Source organism: Dipodomys spectabilis, unplaced genomic scaffold, assembly GCF_019054845.1.
Source record: "Dipodomys spectabilis isolate Male_0828 unplaced genomic scaffold, ASM1905484v1 ptg000300l, whole genome shotgun sequence".
Classification (NCBI taxonomy): domain Eukaryota; kingdom Metazoa; phylum Chordata; class Mammalia; order Rodentia; family Heteromyidae; genus Dipodomys; species Dipodomys spectabilis.
The window spans coordinates 513133-539456 of record NW_024870977.1 but is presented as its reverse complement, the minus strand read 5'-3'; the positions used below and the strand labels follow the sequence as shown (position 1 = coordinate 539456).

The window sequence follows — 26324 nt, the reverse complement described above, 5'->3', positions numbered from 1 at the left end:
CCTTTTCATTTGGTACCTTTGAATACGGAGGAACATCTTTCATCTGCTCTCCATCAATTTTCTACTTTCCAGTTAGAATAATTTAAAATAATGAAAATGGAAAACGAGAAAATAAATTATGGTGAAAAAAACAGATGTAGAAAATTCACCGGATTTTTCTGACCAGTTCAACCAACGTGAACTATTGGCGAAATACATGGACACCTCATTTCCACTGTCACTGAAAGTTTCTGCTTAGGCAATTCTGATTAAGATGAAGAAAAAAATGAAAAAATGATGAATGGTATAAATTGCAAGAAAAAAATGGAGTAGGATCCAAGCAAATTTCTTCTTTGGGCTGCTGAAAATAATTGGCTTACTACAGTGCAGTGACTACTTTCCAAAAAGGCCACTCATGTGAATACTAGGGACGAGGATGAGTATATATCCCTTCATCGGGAAGCCTACAGTGGACACTTAGACATCGTCTGTGAGTTGGTGGCTCAAGCAGCAGATATTCATGCAATAACTGTAGATGGGTGGACACCGTTGCACAGTGATTATACATCGAATAATACTAGTGTGGCCATTTTCTTCATCATGATGCAGATACCAATGCCAAAACTAAAGGCCTTTTGAACACCTTGCACCTTGCTGCTGGGAATAGAGATTGGAAAGATATGTTGGATCTCCTTCTGTTGCACCATTTTATCAAACCAGGTCTGAAGAACAACTTGGAAGAAACTGCATTTGATATTTCCAAAAGGATAAGTATGTATCACTACCTCTTTGAAGTTGTGGAAGGCTGTACATATTGTTCTCTTAAGTTTAATGGTTCGGTTAAGTTTCTTTTTTTCCCTCTTTGTTTTTCTTTTTCTCTTTTTTTTTTTTTTTTGGAGTTTTTTTTTATTAAGAAAATACCATACAGGAGAGTTACAATTACATGGATAAGGTAATGAGTATATTTCTTATGAAGCATTGTTGCCTCCTCCTTTGTTTTCCATTCCCATCCCTTCCCATCTCCCCCTCACACTCTCCTCCTGCCCTCCCACTACCACCCCCAAGCCAAAGGTGTAAAGTTCGTTTTTCGACATGACGTCTTGTACATCTCATTGTTGCAATGGATCCACCTGTATCTCTATTTAAACGGTTTGTTTTTTTTCCTTCTCCACCACAAATCATACCAACATCAAATACAGTGAAAACAGGGGTTATACCGTGGGAGGGAAATACAAAACAACAAAGAAATCATCTTAAAAATATAATAGAAACAATCGCAAGGAAAAAAAAAGATTTGAATCTTTATCTTGGGGTTCATTTCACCTAACATCAACTTATCTGACCGTTTCTGCTTTTGTCAGACATATACTAGTTATTACAAATAAGGGAAACCATGGGACCTAGGTTTCCTTGGGCCTGGCTTAGTTCACTTAATATAATTGTTTCAAAGTCTTTCCATTTCCTAATAAATGGGGCAATGTCATTCTTTCTGGTGGAGGCATAGAATTCCATTGTGTATATATACCACATTTCCTTGATCCATTCATCTACTGAGGGGCATCAAACATGACCATACGAAAGCTACCAGAACAAATATATTTATTGCAGCATTATTTACTATAGCTAAGGTATCAATTAAGTTTCTTAAACTTCAAAATGCCAGTCCATTCTTTTGTTTGTTTGTTTGTTTTTCATTGTGAAGATGCCATACAGAGGGGTTACAATTGCATGAGCAAGAAAATGAAAACATTTCTTATCAAGCATTGTTGTCTCTTCCTTTGTTTCCGCTTCCCATCCTTTCTCATCTCCCCCCTCTCCCTGTCCTCCCACCCCAACCAAATTTGTAAAGTTCATTTTTTGACATAACTATTTGTACATCTCGTTGCAATGGGTCCACCTGTATCCCTATTTAAAGGTTTGTTTTTTTTTTCCTTCCCAGCCACAAATTATACCAACATCAAATACAGTGAAAGCAGGGGTTATGCCATGGGGGAGGGACATACAAAGCAACAAAGAAATCATCTTATAAATATGTTCGAAACAATTGCATGAAAGTGCCAGTCCATTCTTTGTGTCCATAGATAATATTTTCACAATCCAAATAACAGCAATATCTTCCTGTAAAAATTCTGGGGAATTCTTCCAAGTGAATTGTCTGATTTTGATGTTAAAGTATATTCAAGAGTTTGTTTTTGTATACATGTATAATGATTTCTGCAGTTTGTGATTTTTTTAAATCAGAAATAATTTGAATTTATCTGTTGAAATGAGTAGTACAAAAACTAAAGATATTTCTTGTGCTTGTCTGAAAAAGGATATTTTAAAATATTCTATATTCTGTGTTTGCATAATATCCATAATCTATTTCATTCTCTCCTAGATATAATTTGAATTCTACATTGTTTTGTAATACATAGGTTCATTAATAAATGTGTCCTGTAAGATTGCATTCCATATATAAAGTTAAAGATTCCTTTTTTTTTTCTAGGTCCTTATACTAGTATATTTCTTTGGGATAAAATGAGAATTTAACTAATTTCAAAAGTTTTGTAAAGGTTATGCTATGTAAAGGCATTTCTGAGGTGAAGATTTAATACACTGATATGAAACTAACCTTTAATTCTAGGACTTACATGTATTGTTACTCTTGTAATTATGTAATCAACTTTTTAACAACTGCTTTTCATTTCTTGCATCTGAAAAATGAAAAATATGGAATACTATACAAATTTTCATTTCATCCTTGTGCAAGTGCCATGTTAATCTCTGTATTGTTTTAATTTGTGTAGACGTGCTGCTGAAGCATGTAGTATCCTCTAAATTTAAGTAGTTAATGATGCAATCTTCATATAGGCTTATATCTTTGCGTGCCTATTTGTAACAAGGAAACCTTATTGTTCCTAACAATACTATTGATCGTTTTTTCCTAAAATTGTGTATATAGTGGAAAAATTATATTGTTTCGTCGATTGCTCACATTTGCAATTTTTTTGTCACTGACTATTTTAAGTCTTTTTCATTTTAGATTTGATCATACTTTGAAGCATTTATAGCTAGGTCCAAAAGTGATGGCTTTTTCAAGTACTTATTTGTCCAACTGAGTTAGCTTTGTTGTGCTAATGGATCCAAAGTAAACCTTGCTTAAGAGCTACTTCTAAACTTCTCCAGCTTAAAATTTCTCAAATGAGGTCTTACTGGCACAAATGTCTACCTGACCCTTTAACCTTCTTCCATGTAGGAACAGACCAAGCAGAATATCTTACCCTGAAATCATACTTTGTCTTACTGGAAGAAAACTAATCTTAGTTACAAGGGATCATAGAGAGATGAACAGTTCAGACAGAACTGTTCAGACCAGAAGGTATTTTATCAAAATATAATTGTTTATGATACCTACCATTTCAAAAGTAGCTAAAGCCAAGAAGGTGAAAAATTGTTCACATGCATGATTACCTAATGTCATGGTCTGTCTACCTTCCAACCAGGAAGGAACTTACACTACTGTCTTTCTATCAACAAATATTTCCATAGCTCCAGGAGAAGTCCATGGGTTTCTCCTCGATATTAGGCCTTAAATTAGTAATGCTTTAATCACAGTGTTTCCTCTTGTCTCCAGACTGTAAATCCACAAATGGTAAAACTTTAGGTCTAGCTCTACGAAATACTGTGGAAGAGATAATGCAATATTACTTTAAAACAAAGTTGTCTTTAATACCCTAACCACCACAGAACAATGTAAAACATGTGCTGTTTTTTTTATTATATTATACATAGATATATATTTTATTTTATATTTGCTGATTTTATATTTCACACAGTGAAACTTACTAGAATTAATTGATAATTTGATAAATAAATTGATAATTATTTATTCCAATGAATAGAATTGGAATATAAATAATTAGGTTTAGGGCTGGGAAGGTGGCTCAGTGGTAGAGCGCTTGCCTTGCATAACTGAGGCCCTGGATTCGATTCCTCATCACCACATAAGCAAAAAGAAAAAAGCCAGAAGTGGCGCTGTGGCTCAAGTGGTTTGACCGCTAGCCTTGAGCTGAAGAGCTGAGGGACAGCACCCAGGCCCAGAGTTCAGGCCCCACGACCGGAACACCCCCCCAAAAAAATAAATAAAATAAAAAATAAATAATTAGGTTTAGAATATATATCGGAATATAAAAAGTATCGATGCAATGTCTTGAGTATAATCTTGTGATACCTTCTAAGTGTTCTTGGTCTTCTGAATTCACATGGTAAAAAAATGTTGTTTTCCTCTAATCTATAAGGGATTTTAGTCTGCTGCCCTGTTCATGGTTTTAACTCGCTGGTCCCAAAATGTTTTTCTCCATATTTCTGAAGCATTCCTGCTGATTATACCCAAATTTTGCTGATATGATCTCTAAAAGATATTATTCTTCTGCAGGACCCATGGGTCCTAGGATCCCAGGTCCCAGTTACCTGCATCATCAGATAACAGGTGCAAGACTTCTCACCTAGGCCCATACAACATGCCAACAGAATGTAATTGAAGACCCATCTTAATTTCTCATTTCCTATAATATTTTAGGGCCTCAATTCTTTGAGAAGAAGGAATTAGCAGTAAGCAATTGTGAAATGCAAGGGAACTTAAAATGAAGGATGAGATCATAAAATCTGAGAGAAAGTACTGTAATTCAAATTTTCAATTTACAGATGACCAGACCATATCAGTGAACAACATCACAAAGTGTCACAAAATTATTTTTAATACCCCTCCCCTAATGATTAATGAAAGATTTCAGTCCAGCATTAGTGGGCCCAGAAAATATTACCTGGAAAAATAGATCTGTAATTGGTCTAACCAGGCCCGGAAAACTTGACTTAGAGGTCAAATGTAATCCAGAAAAACATTAATTGTGAAGATCCTTAGTGCTTCAAAACTTTGGTACTCCAGTAAAACTTGGTTCTGTGGTATAAAATGTTGTCATTCTCAAAACATTTAATCTCCTAAAAGTGTATTTTTTTTCAAATAAACTTTTAAATATCACAATCGCCAAAATAACATTTGACAAATAGATGATACTCAGTGACATTATAAGCTTTTCAAGTGTAGGGAGCAAGTTACAATAGAGTTGATTTATTTACCCAACACTAATGCCATTGTTTCAACCACTCATTAAAGTGTAGAAATAATACCACCCACCATTTGTGTTGTTCAGTAGGTGCCTTCCAGAAATATGTTAAATAGATCAACTTCCCAAATTTCAAACGCAAAAATAAACTAATAAAGTAAATTTCATCACTTAATAAGGTACATTTTAAAAAGCCACAAAGAGTTGCCTTATCATACGTTGTTTTATGTTTTCCCTATAAGTCTAACATAGTAAGTCTTGAATATAGATACTCATCAGAGATGTGACAAACATAAAATCTGTCTTCTATTTCTATCACATTCCTCTATAGTAGTAAATTTTAATTTTCTTCTTTTTCCAAAACTTATAGGTAGTAGAAAATATTATCCCATAGAAAGTAAAATAATCACACACCATTGTACATAGACATTTATAAAAACTGATAGTTAGGAATACATTCTAAGCCATTTTTAAACTTTCTTGTTGACTAAAGATTAATCTTTCAAATGAATGAGAATAAAATCAAGTCTAGGGGCTTCACATCTCCAGTCTTGCACATTATTATTGCAGATGAACAAATTATAGAAATGTAAGTTGACATAAGTTCAAGTATATACAGGATTGAATCTCCAAAGAATGAAAACAAACCTTTCAAAATATTAACAGACAGTTTAACAGAACGATTATCAGGAAGTTGAAAGCAGAGAGGAATAATAGTAAAGACATAGAATGAATGAAAGACATAGAATGAACAAGGGACAAGTACAGCTAGAATAGTCAATGTACACATATGATAAAGGAAGTGGTAAATCTGAAATAAATCTTGGAGAAGGGGTTGATTGACAATGATAGAAGGAGTAAATCTGATCCAGGGGCATTGGACAATTAAATGGACATATTTAATTGTAACACACTTGCACAACCTTTTGAAATTCAGTTAAAGAACACACAAAAATCACAACCAAACAGCAATCTTTAGAGAGTATGAGCATGACCTCTCAAAAATTTAAGCTGTTAATGGAAGGCAGTTTTGGGAAAAGCAAACAAAGATATTCAAAGAGGGAAGTTTACGGTAGGTGAGAATTTTGAACAGATTTAAATAGATTGTCTAAAGTTATAAATCACCTACATCTGCTGCAAATACTATCTTTCTTCTGTGAGTTCTCTTTGTCTGAAGTGGACACTCCAGTACTGAGACATACTTGATAGCTTGTGAAGATAGAATGAAATAAACAAGATCAAGGACCCGTTACTACACTGGAGAGAAAACAATTCTCTATGTTTTCTTTCATCTCTCTTCACTACTCTCTCTTCATACTTTTAAGTCAATGATTTTGAATTATATATTTCCTTCTTTGTACTGACAAAGTAATTGGTCAAAGTAATTCACTAAATATTATTTTCAATTTTTTTCTTTTCTTTTCTTTTCTTTTTGGTCGGTGGTGGGGCTTAAACTCTGAGCCTGAACGCTGTCCCTGAGCTCTTCACCTCAAGGCAAGCACTCTACCACTTGAGCCACAGCACTACTTCCGGCTTTTTTCTTTTTACTTATGTGGTGCTGAGGAATCGAACCCAGGGCCTCATGAATGCAAGGCAAGCGCTCTACCACTGAGCCACCTTCCAGGACCCATTTATTTGTTTGTTTTTGTTGGTCATGGGGCCTGAAGTCTGGGCTTAGGCACTGTCCCTCAGCTATTCAGTTCAAGAATAGCAATCCACCACTGGAGCCACAGTGCCACTTTTGGCTTTTTTTTTTCTGCTTATGTGGTGCTGAGGAATTGAACCCAGGCCCTCATGCATGCAAAGTAAGCACTAAACTATTGAGCAACCTTCCTAAACCTACTATATTATTTATTGTGTATTTATTTTACATCTTTTTTTTGGGGGGGGGGGTCCGGTTGTGGAGCCTAAGCTCTGGGCCTGGGTGCTATCCCTAAGATCTTCAGCTCAAGGCTAGCACTCTACCACTTGAGCCACATCGCCACTTCCAGCTTTTTTCTTTTTGCTTATGTGGTGCTGAGGAATCGAACCCAGGGCTTCAGGCATGCAAGGCAAGCGCTGTACCACTGAGCCACCTTCCCAGCCCGCATTTTTTTCTATCATGCTGCTTACTTATTCAAGCGAGTCCAATAAACTTCCCCCTTGCACTTGTTGCCATGAAAACCTAACATTTATGTTAATCAGGACAAACTCTAATGTAAAACTTTGTCTCCATAAAACCAGTCCAAGAATCTGTGATCACAAATATATGGCTATTCTTTTTTCTTTTACCTTGAAAATCTTCTGTGTCTAAAGTGCCAACAAAAATAAGTACTCCAACACTTTTTGGTTCAATCACTTCTAACTCAAAGTTATATTTTGCTAACAAGATACTTAGGGGAAACTGAAGAATACTCCATTTTGTCTTCTCTCTTTAGATTCTCCTTAGATATCATATCAGGAACAGCGAAGTCATTTTTGCAAAATTATTTCAATAGATTATTTTTCTCTTAGTCTTGCATTTGCTCAACAAGATGAATGGGGGAGAATAGAGTTAAATCACCCATGCCTTGGATGACAGTGTCTGTTACAAAGGACAATGCTTGCATGTTCTACTTCTATGTCCTCTTAACTCTTGCCTGGTATCCAATTAATCACAGCTTCTTGGCTTCAAGTCTAGTGAAGCTGAAGCACTATAAGGCCTTCCCCACTGCTAAACCTTCATGGTTTCTCCTTTAAAACTCTTTTAAGTTGCATCATTTGGATGTGGAATTTATTTTGATATTCCATTCAATCAGTTCTGCATTGTAGTGAGCCAAATTGGCTCTATAAAATCACTTTAGGTAGCACAAATATTAAGACAATCTATGTCAAAAAGTTTTGATCTCCCTCCACTGATGAAGCCAATACACTTAGCTAGGGCTTCTAAGAACACTGTTTTCTAAGCTTTTCCATTTGCTCAATTATTTTGTGACCCCCAAACTTTTAGGCTTTTGTACTAAGAGACGTTTTCACTATCTCATGATAATAAGGGTATTATTTTTTGTGAGCCACTTTGAAATGTGAAATCACTGGTGTGAAGTATCTAATCAGATTTTTTTCTGTGTTTCAGTGCTTCACATGCAAAGACCTCATGGAAAGTATTATAAACAGAAATGTGTAAGCCCAATGCCTTCTTTCATTGTGGAGGGCACTTTGTCCCTAAATATTTTGACCCAAATTATCTTTTTCAAAGAATTACTGTTTGTTAAGTAAAGGCCAATTCACAAATTTTGATGTCTTTTTTTTTTTTAAGAACTTTGAATTTAAATTCCACTACAACCTTGTTTCACACAGTGAGAGTATATTTCCCGGGTAAGGACAATTCTCACGGAAACTTACAGGATTTATAGGAAGGTTTCTTAAGTTTGTTTGTTTAGTGTGAAAATGAGCCATCTTCACCCACATTGCTTCCTCTCCACTAAGTCTCCATGGATTTCTTTGCACGAAAGCCTATTTTCCCAGGCAATTTTAAATTTTCTTCATAAGCTAAGTTGTTAAAAATTAAAATTTACCTGTCACAATTTTAAAACTCTTTTGAAATTCCTTTATCAGAACCACGAATTCACCAATCCTAATTCCACCTTGACCATCAAAAACAGTTACCATGTTGTTTTCACAATATAGTGTCCATGCAACTAATATTTTCCAGTGGCTTTGTTATGCATACATATGACCATATAAGATGATACTGAGCAAAATTAACTCTAAGATATGGAATCAGAGATTTTTATTTGCAGTTGTTGTTTTAAATGTATTAAGTGATTTCTATATTCTTTGGGTTTTCCCCTATGGTTTATCCCTTGCTGTATTTGACTTTGTACCCTGTGCATTATGTATACATTTATCTTAATTAGGGAAGGGAAGAGGAACAAGAAAATGGCGACACAAAGGACAAAGTGCAAACCAATGCATTAGTAATACTCACAAGACAATATGTTGGAAATATACATTACAACTAGTGAGGGATATTGAGGTGAGAAAAATTGTTAGAAAAATGAGGGAGGGGATAACAAATTTAAAAAGTTATTTATTCACTACCTTACAGTTACTGTAACCCCACTGTACATCACTTTGACAATAAAATTAAATTTAAAAAGTAAGCTGCATAAAATAAAATTTCACTGTATTTGTATAGTGTTATTATTTATATAGTAACTTTTAAAAATCATTACTCTTTGGCATCTAATTTGAATTAATCACTCCTTCTTTATCAGAGGGTCATCAACTCGAATGTTATCCAGCTAGACAATATTGTCACAATATACTTGGCAATATTTTGAAAAAAGAATAAATTTAGTACTTTTACACACATAAAACCGAAAAAAGTTTAATTCTATGGAAACCCATAACTTTTAAAAGTAAATAAGTTGTTAAGAGAACAGAATATATGTGTTCTTCAAAATTCCTATGACTAATAACTACTCATTTTCAAATTCTGACCGTTCCATACCTGAGAAATTCAAAACAATACCTGTTTGCATGTTATGTAATTCTTCAATAGATGCAGTTTCCAATGAGGTGTTACAGATTGAGAAGTCAAAAGAAAAATAACCACAATTGGTAGAGCATAAAACTATGAAGCATCTGTGATAATTATTCAAGAGTAAGCAATCCCAACATTTATGCCATAAAGTCATCCTAGCCCAACAAATTCCAACTTGTAAGGTACACCTGAAAATTCCCTTATTTCACATCATGAATAGCTTTTCTTTATTGTAAAAAATACTACACCTCTGCTAATGTGATGTCCTCATTGTTTTGGAAAGAACCCCAATAAACTGGGCTGCATCATTTTTACCCCAATGGTATTCTTGAGATCAGAACACTTGAAAATATTATTTATATATTTTTTAACTATTATAGATATTCAGGATGCTAAGATCAGAAGATTACGGTTCAAAGCCCACCAGGGCAGGAATGTTGCTGACATTCTTATCTCCAATAAACTTCTCAGAAAAAGACAGACACAAGTGGCACTGAGGTTTAAGTGGTAGGGCACGAATCTTGAGCTCAGAGACAATGTCCAGGACCAGAGTTCAAGCCCTAGGACAAACCAGTAAAACAAATACAGAAATAAAAACGAACCCCAAACCTAGCATTTTTATCATTGTATACAGAGGCACGTAATTAAGGAAATTTCTTCCTGTGTTACATATAGATAGAAGAAACAAGTTATCACACAATTATTCTCTTCAGACCATGTTATACCACACCCTCAAAAATTGCTCTTTTTCTAAATTTATAAATAATATAATCCGTTTGTTGGCAACTCTGTCTACATTATTCACATTATCATTTGATACATGAGCAGTTGGAATTATCTGTTAACTAAGTTCTAACTTTCTTGAAAGAATATTCTAGGCAAATAGAATGTTAGAATAATTTGTGAATTTGTCAATTAAACCCTCTACTTAAAAAGAATTTTGTAGTATCATATAGAATATGGAATTACAAACAAAAACAAAATACTTATTTTGAAAATAAATTCTAATTTAGCAAGGTCCACAAAGTCCTATATTTGACAAAGTTTTCTATTTCTCCAGGCTTAAGTTTTGTAAACCTTTATAATTTCTTTGGAAACCAGCAGAAGGATGCTTACTTACTTTTTCAAATTTTGGATGGGAATCATGAGCTACTTTGTATCTAGGAATGTTCTGTAATGAATACAGCATTTAAAACACAATTGAGGATTATATATGAGTTGCAGTTCAATAGGAAACTTGACTTCTCAAAACATAATGACAAAATTAGCCCAAACTTACAACTGTGTATTCCTTTCTTGTTATTTGGTTTGTATTATTGAGACAAAATTTTACTACCTGGTCCAGGGAAGGTATCACTATGTAATTCCACTCAATAATATCCTGTCTTATTCTGAGTGCAACAATTCCAGGCCTGTATCACATTGCCCTGCCATAGTTTGTTGGTTTATTAAAATCTAGAAATTAAGCAATTCTCAACTTCTATGAAGATCTTATCCATACAATGACTGCCAAGACTATTTATGTACTATTTTCAAAGATGTTCTAACATTTGACACAAGATATGAACATTTTCAGATGCACCTGCTGTGGACTCTGATTCATTCCTCCATGGATCTGATCCCTTTAATAATGATATACTTGACTTTCTTACTACCTCTGGTCCCTAACTAAGCAATAATCTTAAACTTTTTTGAAGATAGTTCACTTGAGGACTTTCTAATACTTTCTAATAATAAAATTTATCAACTAATTCTAGTCTTACTCAGGACATATTTTCTATTGTTTCTAACTTTCTTATATATTCTGACAGTTTTTATTTGTGTATTTGTGTGTGCACAAATAAGTGCCTCTGTGTGTATGTGTATATTTGTATGTATGTATGCAAAAGCCTCAAGGTCTTATCCAGCAATCTTTATCATGACTGTTATTCCATCACTTGAACCATTCTTCCAATGCAACTTTATCTGGTTAATTATTGATAGTGTCTCAAAGACTGTTCTGCCCATGATGGATGCAAACCCAGACCCCTTTAAATTCTTAGGTTTATTTTTCTAGAAGTATCTACTTTTAAACTACAAACATTTAAGTTTAAGTGGTAGCCCAGATTTTTAACTCAAGAATTCACATACACATTACATACACATTACATATCCTGAGTGCATACTGTTAGAAATGTGATCTTAAGCTGGGTGGCGGTGAGATCTGAGGATTGAGATTCAAAGCCAGCCCCAGTAGGAAAGTCCTCGAGACTCTTTTCTCCAATTAACTACCAGAAAACTGGAAGGGGCACTGTCGCTCAAGTGGTAGAGCACTAGCCTGGAGCTGAAAAGCAGAGACAGCACCCAGGGTTCACGTGCCACAACCAACAAAAACATAAAATATATAAGAAAAGGTATGGCTAGTGTAATCCCTGCTCTCTCAAGATGGACTTTTTTTTTTCCAGTTAAGTCCATTCTCCTACATCTGACTTGAATGGAACCAGAATCATTCTTCCATTCTACTTTTTACAAATTTTCATGTTTAGCAAGGGTGATTTAGAAAGGGAGTGGCCTCATATTCATGTTCAACTTGGGAGTAATGCTTTCTCTTTGACACTTCTATAAATCTACATACTGGACTTGGCTTTATTGTTTCAATGTTGTCTTTTTTGTAGAGTCTTCTATATTGTATTGAACACTAAAACACAGAAATCCTCTTTCTCCTATTATTGCTAATTTTTCTCTTACTGTTAACTCATGTACACTTGGGAAATAATGCACAACATATACACTCACAAAAAATGATCTGAGAACTTTTTTCCCATTTAAAATTCACCTTAATTTATGGAGCACTTATGAAGTTTGAACTCAATGTACTCTTGGATAATGTACTTATAAGGAATTTAAAATTTATATTTTCTCTTTACTAAGTTGTCTCTGGAATACTTGCTACCACATGTCCAAAGATTTCCTCGTGCTATTTCAGTGAAGACAGAAAACATTCATTATACCTCAAGCACCATCATTGATTGTTACTGGAAGTAACTATTACTGGATGTGGAAACTGATCACAGGAATGGAATTGAACATAGAGGAATGACAAAGTTCAACTTAACTTGTGCTTTCCTTTTTACTGTACAAAAAAGAATCCAAGGCCTGAAGGAAACTCTGTCCCTGACTTTTTTGAGTGTGTTCCTTACTCATATAAAACTTGTCTGTAAACTTCTGGTTGAGAGTATTACAAAAGGAAATAATGTGCCATTTGAGGGCAAGCATAGAACAAAAGGAAATAACGTTGTTTTAAAAGTGTTCTACTGCAAATAAACAAAGACATGGGGGTTTTAAAGTGTTTTATGGATGGATATTTCATGCCTGAGATGATTCTTCTGTTGCAGGAGTCAGTTATCCATTCCTTTACTCTGGTCCTGATTACTCCATAGCAATAAGGATTACAAAAAAGCTAGGTCCAGTGAGTATAATGAGCAATAGCAGGCTCTTCTAAGACCAGTATTCCTTTAAGGAGGGTCCTAAAGAAAGACCTGGAGTTTTTTGTTTGCTTGTTTGTTTAGTTGTGCTGGTTCTGGGGATTGAACCCAGATGCTGGACCGTGTCCCTGAACAGTTGTCTTCCTGCTCACCTGCCCCCAAAGCTAGTACTCTACTGCTTGAGCCAAAACTCCACTTCTGGCTTTTCTTGTGTTTAAGATAAGAGTTTGACAGACACTCCTGCCTGGGTTGGCTTTGAACTGAGATAGTAAAAAGCCAAGTGACATCAACTGTATCAAGACTTCTGTTTTGAACCAAGAAATAGTAGGTGAAGTTTATTCTAAAGCTAATATTTGACAATTTTTAAAAGAAGAGAATATGTCCAGCTAAGAAGCCATAATTTAAATAACTCAGGAAAAGTAGGTGTACTGAATCATTTTGGAATTTTTTTCTGATTTGAAGATTACTGTTGACCTTGTTGTTCCTTTTGGGGCAACTTAAAGTCATATTTGCACTTTTTGTCGGTCATGGGGCTTGAACTCTGATCCTGGGCACTGTCCCTCAGCTATTCAGCTCAAGTTCAGAGCTCTACCACTTTAGATACAGCACAACTTCTGGGTTTCTAGTGGCTAATTGAAGATGAGTCTCACAGACTTTCCTGACCAGGATGGCTTTGAACCATAATCCTCTGGTCTCAACCTCCTGAGTAGCTAGGATTACAGACGTGACCCACCACCACTCAGCTCATATTTCCATTTAGTGCACTTAATGACACTATGTAGACAAAGAATGGTAATTTGAATCAAATGATGACCTTGCAGCTTTTCAGAAAAATTGAGGTAGCAATAAATAACTCCTCCTTTTCCATGTTGTTACATTAATGACTCATGAGCTATGGGACCTTTACATTAGTATCGTCTTCCATCTGTGTAGGTATATGTAGTATCAGGAAGTGTTCATAGAGAAATAGAGAAAGACAGAATTTTAGAAAGCAACAGAGATCAGGTATGAAAAAACTGCGTAGAAGGAGATACATTTATCACACAGAGATTAAGAACTAGCACAAGATTTAGAATGCTAAAGGCAATAAGGAATAATCCTAGTTGATAAGTAGTTCTTCAATAACCAAAAATGGTTCCCTAGAACGGTTTCTGGTATACTTTAGTTACTATCATTTGTTCCTTCCATCTGGAGTTAGTCCTTCTCTTGTCACAACTGTTAATTAGCCTCTTCCTTTTTGGTGCCATGACTGACCAAAAAGTTTTCCAAATGTGACTTGGACTACCCTTCTCATTGTTATTAGCAGTGACCACTCAAAAGTCTGGAATCTTTGAATTTTCAGAATTAAACTTCATTTGACATATAAGCACATTCCTGGCATTAATTTCTGTGACCTATTGAACAAAACTTTTTGTCAACACAGTATACTAATGTAGGTAAAGTCCATGAATGAGGTACTATTGTCAGGTATCAGTATGGAAGGAGCAATTATATATTCCAAGTATGGCTTACTTTGCATTTACTAACTAAGTGTTTGGTTTTTTGCCAGTCCTGTAGTTCTGGGGCTTAAACTCAAAGCTAGGTAATTATTCCTGTGCTTCTTTTATTTTTCTCAAGGTTAGCACTCTACCACTTGAGGCATAGCACCACTTCCAGTGTTTCTTTTTCTGTTTATGTGGTACTGAGGAATTGAACCCAGGTTTTCATGCAGCTAGGAAATCACTGTACCATGAAGCCACATGGCTAGAGCCCTAAATGACTTTATTAAGATGGTATTACAGGGCTGGGAAGGTGGCTCAGTGGTAGAGCACTTGCCTTGCATGTGTGAGGCCATGGGTTCGATTCTTCAGCACCACATAAGCAAAAAGAAAAAAGCCAGAAGTGGTGCTGTGGCTCAAGTGGTAGAGCGCTAACCTTGAGCTGAAGAGCTGAGGGACAGTGCCCAGGCCCAGAGTTCAGGCCCCATGACCGGAACTCCCCCACCCCCTGCAAAAAAAGATGGTATTACATTTTCATTCCATAATTATGTATCATATTTTTGGCCTGGTGCTAGAAAAGGACATAGAAAATAATACTAACTAAATAATAATGGTCACTGTCTAGCCAGGGCACAGGGAGGCTTACCTCATGGAGCTGGTTCAACAGGCTGACCCCCAGCCTACCTCCAGAATGAGATGACCACCTTGGGTTCCAGCCACATGGGGACTCTGGGCCACCTCTTCCAGCACCCATTCAACCAGTTCCTGTGTGTGAGAGAGAGAAAGTCAGAATTACATTTAAGCCGGTGCTGGTGGCTCAGGACAATAATCCTAACTAAACAGGAGGCTGAGATATGACAAACATGGCTCATAGCCAGCCGGGGAAGGAACATCCATGAGACCCTTAGCTCCAAAGAACCACCAGAAAACAGGAAGTGGCACTGTGGCTCAAGTGGTAGAGCTCTAGCCTTGAGCTTAGGAGCTTGGGAGTAACACCCAGGTGCAGAGTTCAAGTCCCACGACTGACAAGAAGTGGAATGAATAGGTCATGAGTTGGTCACCTGGCTTCTCCAGGCCTCGTCTTCCTTAGCTGCAAAACTGAACACAGTGAAGGATCCCCTCCCTCATGGGAATAGGGTAAGGATGAAAGAGAGCCATGTTCTGTTTCATAATCCCATAACTGTCTCATGACTAATAACAGGCCCCATCTGAGCCTTTTCTGGGTTATCTTCCTGTTATATGTTCAGAGAATTGGCGAGAACCATATCTGACAGCCTCTCCCTCTGTGCCTGGACCTGCTCAAGAGATCCCTCTGTATTAATCCCTTGATTTCTCACAACTGTCCCATGAGGAGACTGAGGTCCAATGGTGGAGGCCCAACCCAAAGCTTTACCTGTGGTCAAGGATCGGTTGCTGTAGACTGAGAGTTTGGGACAATCATGCAAGCATCAGCTTAGACTGAGCATGGCACTATATGTCTACCATCCCAACTACAGACAACCACTCCTGGTGGTGCATGCCTCTCATAGATAGGAAGACCGTGATCCAGCCCAGTCTGATTACAAATTGAGTCTCTATCTCAGAAATGCCCAAAACAGAAAGGCATGGTAGAAAACCTGACTGACAAGCCTAAGGACTTGAGTTCAAACCCTAATATACCAAAAAGAATCAGAGGTCTGGTGCCAGAGGCTCATGCCTACAATCCTAACTACTCAGGTGGCTGAGATCTGAAGATCACAGCACAAGATTTAAAATAGGATTGGCCTTGCAAAGGTCATGATGAGAAAACCTGGAGTCTAACCTATGCTGTTGCACTCCATACTAGCAGGGCTCACATCTTTGCTAAGTGCTGACCACACTCTCTGTCCCCGTAGGAAGCCACCCCTGTGGGCCACACTCCCAGGTCCTCCCAAGCTCCCACTGACACTAACCAGGCCCAAGAGAGTACACAGCTCCAGGACACAGAGATCCCTTGTTCTTATAATTTAACAATGGTGGGTCCACTTCAAGCCTCTCACTATTCCAGGCCCCCAGACCTCAGCTGTGAAGCCCATTCACCCTCCCCCCAAAGATAGCTGGCAGAAGTTACCAAAGGACCCAGCTTCCTTGTTTCAACCCACTTCTACACACACACACACACACACACACACACACACACACACACACACACACAGACTCGTCCATGCAGCACCTGCAATTTTCCAAATGATCACTCATCTGAGCACAGTCAGGCTGTACAAGGAGGAAGATGATCTCTCTCTCTCTCTCTTTCCCTCTCCCCTCTCTCCTCTCTCTCTAGCTCTCTCATGCGCACACACTCTCTAGCTCTCTCATGCACGCGCGCACGCGCACACACACACACACCCACACACACACACATATACACACACAGACAGACTCAGAGCAGTGCTTCTCCAGAGTTTGTTGGTTCTTCATTTAGTACAATGTGCAAGCTGGAGCACCGGGTTCCCTTGGAAGAATCAGGGGCTTCTACTCAAGAACACCGTTCTAATGAATCAGCACCACCCTGCCTCTCCTTTTCTCCAGGGCCAGAACATTGACACCCCATTCACAAAACCCTAGGCCAGGAAGCTGGGTAAAGGTGTCCTGAGACAGGTTGCTCCTCAGAGCCAGGAGACAAAACAAGCACAGAGTCATGGTGTACCCAAATGAGTGTCTTACCTGAGGTGGGGGCAGTGTTGGGGAAATGGATGGGGTCCTAAAGTCTACATATATGGACTTACTCCCTACTTCCAGCATATATGCTTCTGGGCCACTTGGCGGATTCTTGGGAAGGACAAGGAGACCAGATGGACTGGGACCACCAGAAGAAGCTGGCAGAGCTGGGAAATGTGATCACCCTGTGAGAACTGTTGACAACTGAGGAAAGGAGCAGGCTGGGTGTATGTGTGTGTGTTGGGTGGTGTTCTTCCCAGATAATCACCTTCTATCTGACCCCCAGCACCCTCACCTCCCAACTGGGCTTTAATTGTATCCTCTTCAGGTGAAAGCATGACTGAGCACAGAGGACAAGGGCTCACACAGCAAGGAAGACCTATCTTCTGCACCCAACACCCCCCACCAGCAGCAAAAAGGAAAAGACCCTAGAAAGCAGGTGTGGAGGTGCTGTTCCCCACCTCTGACTAAAGCCACCATGTTCCCACCAGGGAGAGGAAGGGTGCAGATGAGTGGCTATGTTGCTCCCAATGGTCCAGGCCAGGGGCCCTGTGGTGCCCCCTCCTTACCCATCTCTGCATCTCCCCATTTCCTGGGACATTGACTGCTACGGATGGGTTTGGGATCCCCTGGTCGACACCCCCCCCACCCCTGGGACACATTTGTGGCAGAGTATGGGCTGGAGTATAAGGCACAGATGAGGTGGGTGTCTGGGTCGGAAGGGGAGGGGATAGGTGGTGCAGGGGTCAAAGGGTACAAGCCTGGAAGGTGGACACTCATGTGCTGCTGGGAGAAGCTGTTGGCTGCGGCTCCAGGTGGGTCTAGCAGTGACGGCAGTGGCAAGGCAAACACTCAGGCCTGGAGCAGAGGACCCGGGACCTCACCAGGTCGTGACCACAAGCCGGCCTGGTGCTTGCCATCACCTGAGGACTCCGAGAGGCACCGTGGGTCCAAGCAGGCAGTGTCAGGTTTGAAACGTGGCACTGGGCAGAATGGGGAAGGGGGCTAGGGCATGGGCGGGGCATGGCAGAGCTGACCCAGGCCTCTCCTCCTAAGCCTTGAGTCTCTTGCTCACCACTCAGCCACCTCTACCTTCCTCAACTGCGGGTAATGGTGTAAACCAACAGAGGGAATCCCGGTGCTACCTAGCAGCATGGAATATAGGTGTGGCCACAATTCTTATATCACATTGGTCAGAAAAAAACATGAAAGCATGGGGGTGTGGCCAGAATCCTGTGATGCAGGCAGCATGGGTGGAGTCAAGATGACAGTGGCTCCCACAGCCCTTTTCCCAGGGAACTCTGTCCAATTCAGTTGGAGACAAGAGGGTGACCTGCTTTAGCTGGATGGCTGCACAGATTGTTTTGTATGACTGTTTGTTGCCAGTCCTGGACCTTGAACTCAGGATCTGGGCACAGTCTGTGAACTTCTTTTGCTCAAGACTAGCCCTCCACCACTGGAGCCACTCAGCTCTACTTCTGACATTGTTGGCACTGAATTTGGGTCTCAAGGACTTTCCTGCCTAGGGTGACTTTGACCATGATCCTCCTATCACAGCCTTGTAAGTATCCAGGAGGACTGCTGAGAGCCAATGGTGCCTGCCTAATCATTGGTCTTGCTGATGTTCTTGCACAGACTGGTAAGTTCCCTATCCTCGGGTTTAAGTGGCGGGAGCTGCAGTCCACAGTTCAAATCCTGGTCCTTCGACCTACAAATATCAGGAGATCCTAAGAAACTCGTTCCTATCCATATGATTTCCAATGGAATGTGATGTATGTCATGATTGAATGAGCAGTTCTTCGATGATTCTAGGATAAAATTACACACAATTATAGGACACTGATGGATTTTAGTTAATACTTTATCATTTAAACAATCACATACATTAAATGGAGGCATAATGAAATATCTAAGAATTGGGCTTCACATAGTATAAAGGTGCAATTTTTTCTGCCAGGATTGGGATTGGAACTCATGGTCTGGGTAATTCTGTTTCACTGTGTGGAAAGGAGAAGCTCACCTCCTTGAAGTCAAGAAATTCAAGTCTGTTCCTTAGGCCTGAATTCAATCTCCAGCACTAGAAAACATGCTATTCATATACATTTGAAATATTTGATTTCTATTTATATACATATGTTGACTCCATATTGAATTCAGTGTAGTTACTCATTTTATATTTTGTTTTATTCATGTATTTACTGTTTATTTTATTAACTATTATGACACATAGAATATTTATTACATTGAAAACATAGGATATAAATCTGTTTATGTATTCCACTTCATAACGGACAATCCGAACATTCACAGAAAAGGAAAACGTGTCACTATCAGCTTCTTACTCCATGATTCATTGTTTGGAAGTGCTGACATCTGAAACCATGGCCTACAAGGCAAAATTAATGAATGGGTGAGTGTCAGCATGCCATCCATGGCAAATTGAACTGACAGGCAGTTCCCACAACTTGAGATTGAGCCCCATGGGTTGAAAAAATAAGAACAGATTGACATGCAGATGGCAGTACACTAGTAAATATATATCTTTATAGAGTGCCAGAGATGTCTATATATTCAGTTACATAGACTACATTCTTACCAAGTCTTGGGTATTTTTTATGCCTCCATGTAACTAATGTTATTGTTTTCATCCTTAAAAAACTATTAACTAAATCAGTGTCCTGAAGTTATTGCATTACTGTATGTAATAGTATTCTTTTGATGCTTCATAAATATTAAACAAAATCACTCACCCTCCTGAAATCATCCTGTCTAATTATATAGGAGCATCATTCACGATCAACTCATTTAACCATGACATTGATAACACTCCATTGTTAATTCTATGGGTGGGAACGAGTCTCTTAGTATCTCCTGACATTGGTAGGTGTCAGGATGGGGATTTGAAATTAGGGCCTATGTTTCCACGTTGTCTTATGGCTATGCTTATAGTCTGCAAGCCTTCAGCAATGCAAGGTGAAGTACCCTTTGCAACAGTGGCATTCAGACCCAGGAGGGTCACCTCACAAAGGAAGAAAACGTAAAAAGACCATCTTGTCACATTTTTTCTGTGCATTTCTTTCCCCACAAAACCTAGGGATCTAGGATCCCAGGATCAGCTGTGGGTCCAGTTGCTTTACCTCAGCCTATGGTGATCAAAGCTGAGGCAGAGTTTCCATGACCTGAGTTCAAGCCCCTTTCTGGAAAAAAAATTAGCTCCCTGGCTTGCAATTCACACCAGTTATTCTGCTAGACTTTGGATTTGAACTCAGGGTCTGCGTGAATCTGCAGCACTGTAGATGAAGGGGAATTTCATCGTACTTGAAGATTCGAAAGTCAGGCCTGTTCACTATACCTGAATTCAAGCCCCAGCCTTGGAAAACATACTATTTATATAGATTGTAAGATAGGATTTGTTATTACCTATAGATGTTCAATCCATACATGTTTGGTGTGGTTGTTACCTGTATTTATTGTTTTATTCATTTATTTACTATTGATTTTACTATGATGACACTCATTCCGTTTATTACATTGATGACATCCTATCACATGGCATCAAGATTTGTAGACCTGTTCTCCATCATGCCTGACACCCAGGACTCTCAGAGAAAAGGAAAACAAGTTTCATACTCAGCTTCTTACTCCACGATTCCATTGTTGGTAGTTCAGGACCAATCGGCAAATAGGTCAAGGTGAACACACCAGTCTGTCAACAACTAAGGAGACAGGCTATTCCCAGGATATGACATTGATCCCCAGGGTGGGCCATGATAGTCATAAATTCATTATTTAAACATAGTATCTATATTGACATACATGTGTTGACAGCATCTTGCGTTTGGTGTACCTCTTCTCTTTATTTTCTGTCTTATCCATGGAAGTATTGTATATTTCACTGAGGATGATGACAGATATAACAGTGCTTACATGGATGACAACCTATTGCCATGGCTATAGGTTTTCCTATGCATTCTCCATCCTAGCTGAGTCCCAGGACTTTCATAAGACAGGAAAATAGGTCAACTGATTGGCTTCTCACATCAGGATTCATATTTTGGCAGTGTTGGGATTTGAACTCACAGCCTATCAGGCCAAATTGGGGAAAGGGTCAAGGTGAGGACAAAGGTCTGTGAGCAGGATTACCCTCAATACCCTCCAAGTATGGTGGCTGAATTCAAGCCTCGGGTCTGGAAAACATACTTTTTATATACATTTTAAAGACAGTATTTATACTTCCATACAGTTGTTCAGTCCATATCATGTTTGGTGTTGTAGGATTTATACTTCCACATAGATGTTCAGTCCATACCATGTTTTGTTTGGTTATTTTATTTCTTGTTTTATTCATTTATTTACCATTTATTAAATTGACTCTGATAATACCTATACCATTTATTACATTGTTTATATCCTATCACATAGCATCTAGATTTTATAGATGTGTTCTCCATCATTTCTGACACCCAGGTCTCTCCCTGAAAAGGAAAACATGTGTCACACTTGGCTTCTTACTTCAAGAATATATTTTGGCAGTGCTAGGATCCGAACTCAGGGCCTAGAAGGCCCAATTCATGAATGAGTGAGTGTGAACATGGCAGCCTCTACCCAATGTAGCTGTCAGGTGTTTCCTAGGTGCTGAGATCGAGCCCCAGGTTTGGCCAAAACAGTGATACATGGATAGGCAGACGGTGATATACAAATAAATATATATTGTTAAAGAGTGCCAGAGCCATCTATCTATGCTTGAATGACATCTACTACATTCCTACCAACTCTTAGGTATTTAATATACTGTCATTGAAGTAATATTATTCTTTTCATGCTTAATAAACTATTAATTAAGATCAATCAGCATCCTAGGATTACTGCATCCAATTTTAGACTAGACCGATGCACGAACTACTCTTTCAGTCGGTATTTCTATGCATAGGAATGAGTCTCTGGTGATCTTGCGCCATTGGTAGGTGTCAGGACAAGGATTTGAGCTCTGGGCCTATGTTGACAGGTTGGGCTATGGCTTCCCTGATAGCCTGCCAGCCTTCAGCAATGGCCGGTCAGGTCCACTTTGCATCTGTAGAACCAGGATGGTAACCCTGCAAAGAACTTCAAGATAAGTAATCAAATGTTTTTTTTTTTCTTTCATGCAATTGTTTCTAACATATTTATAAGATGATTTCTTTATTGCTTTGTATGTCCCTCCCCCACAGTAAAACCCTTGCTTTCACTTTATTTGATGTTGGTATAATTTGTGGAGGGGAAGGGAAAAAAACAAATTGTTTAAATAGGGATACAGGTGGACCCATAGCAACAATGAAATGTACAAGTCATTATGTAGAAATCAAACTTTACAACTTTGGTGGGGGGGAGGATTGGGTGGGGGGTGGGCGGGGGGGGGTGGTAATGGAAGGGATGTGAAGAGGAAACAAAGGGGAGGCAACAATGCTTGATAAGAAATGTACTCATTATCTTGCCCATGTAATTGTAACCCCTCTGTATGGTATTTTCATAATAAAAAGAAAAAAAAATCATAAAACCCCCAGCCCTCTGCAGCTCACTACTTTTTGTGCTGTCCCGCTTTTTTTTTCTTTCTTCCTGCAAGCCCTCTTGGCCTAGGATCCGAGGATTGGCTATTGGTCCAGAGGCTGCATCCCAGCCTAGCGAGATCAAGGCTTAGGCAGAGTTGCCACAATCTAAGTTCAAGCCCATGGTTGGCAAAAGAAAAAGAATAAATAAATAAGTAAATAAATAAATAACTACATTATTTAATGAAAATAAAAAAGAAATAAAGCTCTCTGGTTTGGAATTTCTGCCAGTTTTCTTTCCTAGCCTGGGATTTGAACTCAAGTTCTTGGTAAATCTGTAGCAATGTGAGGGAAGGTGAAGAGTTGCCACTATTTGAGTTCAAACCCCGTGTCAAGCAAAAAAAAAAAAAAAATTAAGTCACTGACCTCGGAAGGGGGAGGTATTTGTGGAGATGGGAGAGAAAGGATGGTAGGGGGAAAACAAAGGACGAGTCAACAATGCTCAATAGGAAATGTACTCATTACCTTGCTCAAAAAACTGTAACCCCCTGTACATCATTATTACAATAAAAAACATATATAAAAAGAAACAATGTAGAGCTCACAGAAGCACTTTGGGGGGTAAGGGAAAGATGTCTAAATAGCTGTACAAAATTCTACACTGCTTTTGTTTAATGTTCAGTATGGAACTGAATAAACATAACTGTTTTCATTTAAAAAATTAAGTCACTATCATGGAACTTGGGCCAGTGTTTCTGACATTGCTGGGATTTGATCTTACCGTCCAGATAACTCTTTTACACCATGGGTGAAGGCAAAGCTCACTGTCATTGAGGAAAAGAAATTCAGGCTAGAGTTCCCAGGGCCTGCATTAAGGCCCTGCAATGGAAAAAATGTTTATATACATGTGCAATATATGATATATACTTACATATGTATGTTTATTACACATTAGGATTATTGTTATTGATTTTGTATTTATTTTATTTTTATTTCATTCACTTATTCATTGTTTATTGTATTTAGTACTATTACACACATAACATTTTGTACATCTATTATAAAATTGTACACAAAATTTAGGACATTGACTCATTTTTCATTAATACATTATTAAGTGTCAGAACATGATACATAATTAAATGGAGACATCTTTCACAGTCATCACAAGTTTAGAGTCTGTCCCCAGAATGGGTTTTTCTTATTCATCTTTGGACAACATCCTATAGGGTTTTCTTTAGATGATTTATACTCAGAAGCCTTTTCTTGAAGATAGGCAATTTGAGGGATAAAATAGTAAGAGTGAGGTTGGGAATGTGGCTTAGAGGTGAAGATCTCACTCAGCATGCATGAATGCTAGTTTTTGAATCCTCAATGCTACATATTCAGAAAATGCCAGAAGCAGTGGAGTGACTCAAGTGGTAGAGTGCTAGGCTGGAAAAAAAGAAGCTCAGAGACCGTGCTCAGGCCCTACTTTCAAGACCCAGTGCTGGCAAAAACAATAGGTCAGATGCCGGTGGCTCACACCTGAAACACTAGCTTTGCAAGAGGCTGAGATCTGAAGACCACAGTTCAAAAACAGCCTAGGCAAAGAAAGTCTGTTAGACTCTGTTATCCAATGAACCACCAAAAGACCCCACCTGGCGCTTTGGGTCAAGTGGTATAGTGTTTACCTTGAGCTGAAGGGCTCAGGGATAGTGCCCAGCTTCAGTTCGAGACACAAAACTGGAAAAAAGTGAGGGTTAATCAAAGTACTTTTCTTATTTGCTAATTAGGAGGACATTTTCTGGAAAATGAATGTTGATGTACACAAGAATTGGAGTCAGAACTAAAGGTTCAAGTGTAGCAGCTCCATAACACCAGCTTCTCAGACTGTAGCATTATAGCCTTGTGTCCTACAGGGTTCAGAAAGGTCCAATGTTGAAAGGCTTAATATGCTCCCCAAGCCCTTTGTGATGTTCAGTTAACTTGTATTTTCAATGTCATCACTGTTCTGAACCTAGCAGAGCACCAGAAGCTCACACCCATCACCCTTGCTCAGGAGGTTGAGGTGTCAGGATCACAGCATGAAGCCAGCCAGGGAAGAAAAGTCTATGACACTCTGACTTCCACTTCACCACAGATAAAGCAGAAAAGGGCTCATGTGGCAGAGTGCTAGCCTTGAGCCAAAGAAGCCCAGGGACAGAGCCTAGACCCACAATTCAAGCCCCAATACCTGCAAAACATTTAAAGCAAAGGACAGAAAAGAGCAAAAAGCCAGTAACTCCCTTTGGTTTTGATCAATCTATTTCTATCTCAGAAGCTCCTGAGGAGCTAGCAGGATAAGCACCAAACTAGGACATGGACTAGGAGTGGAGACTGAGTTTCACGGTCAAGTGTAGTAGATCCATCTGCCCCACCACACAGGAGAAGATTGTAATCATCTTGTGTCCTACAGTGGGCTTCTGAAAGGTCACATGTTCAAGAGCTTCCTAGGTTTCCCTTGGTGATGAGAATTTACTTGCATTCTAAATGTTCTTAGAGTTCTCGAGCTATAGAAGAAGGAAAGAAACATTATTGACCCATCCTGGGTTCAAATGAAGTTCTCAGAATCCAACCCTAGCCCTGTTAGCAGGAAGAATTCCAGTGTCACAGTGTATTTGTAGGATAGAGAACAGTTGCAAAAGCAACCTAGGTGAAGAGGCCTAGACCTGAAGGATTAGGAGGCAGAATGTACACACTCTACAGGGAAGTGAGCTGCAAAATCACTTCATTCATTCCAGGCATGACCAGCAATGAGATGAAACCTGAAACGTTTGCTAGAGTTACACCAGGGTCAGGCTTTTCTCAGCCTTTTCAAACAATTAACCTTCCTCCCTCAGGTGAAGGGAGCCTCAGACTATTTTTGGTTAACAATAGCCAGTTTAGTGGAGAAGAGGGGAGGAACATAGTAAAAAAAATACTGCTCTCTGGTCTTAGGGAGTGGGTTTTTGATTCTCTGTCTGTCAGATTTGAAGGCCCTTCTTAGCTTTCATTCTCCTCCTCATTAATGCAAATCCCCAGTCGAAGGAGAGAGGCAGGGCCCTTTCTCTTCTGTCTCCAGGCACCTGGGTTAGAACCTGGATCTACTCTCTTGGCTCTGGGGCCTCTGGCTGGTGAGAAGTGGGACAGAGACCTTCTTTCTGCTCTATGGTTGTGTGAAGGCAATGCTGGTAGCCTGGCACATTGCAGAAGACCTCACCATTGGAAAGTTTTCCCTTCATTCCTCCTGACTTCCAAGACCAGATACAGATACATCTATTATCTATGTATCTATCTAGGTATCTATCTAGGTATCTATCTAGGTATCTATGTATCTATGTATGTATCTATGTATCTATCTGTCTGTCTGTCTGTCTGTCTGTCTACCTATCTATCTATCTATCTATCTATCTATCTATCTATCTATCTATCTATCTATCTATCTATCTATCTATCTATCTATCTATCTATCTATCTATCTATCTATCTATCTACCTACCTACCTACCTACCTACCTACCTACCTAACTACCTAGCTAGCTAGCTAGCTAGCTAGCTAGCTATTATCTCTGTGCCAGTTCTTGGGTTGGTCTCAAG

The 26324-nt window shown here is 38.8% G+C and overlaps 1 pseudogene; it reads right to left on the bottom strand.

Moving 5' to 3' along the window:
- Positions 1-2685: 2685 nt before the first annotated feature.
- LOC122127410 lies at positions 2686-2785 on the bottom strand (annotated as a pseudogene).
- Between the last annotated feature and the right edge of the window lie 23539 nt (positions 2786-26324).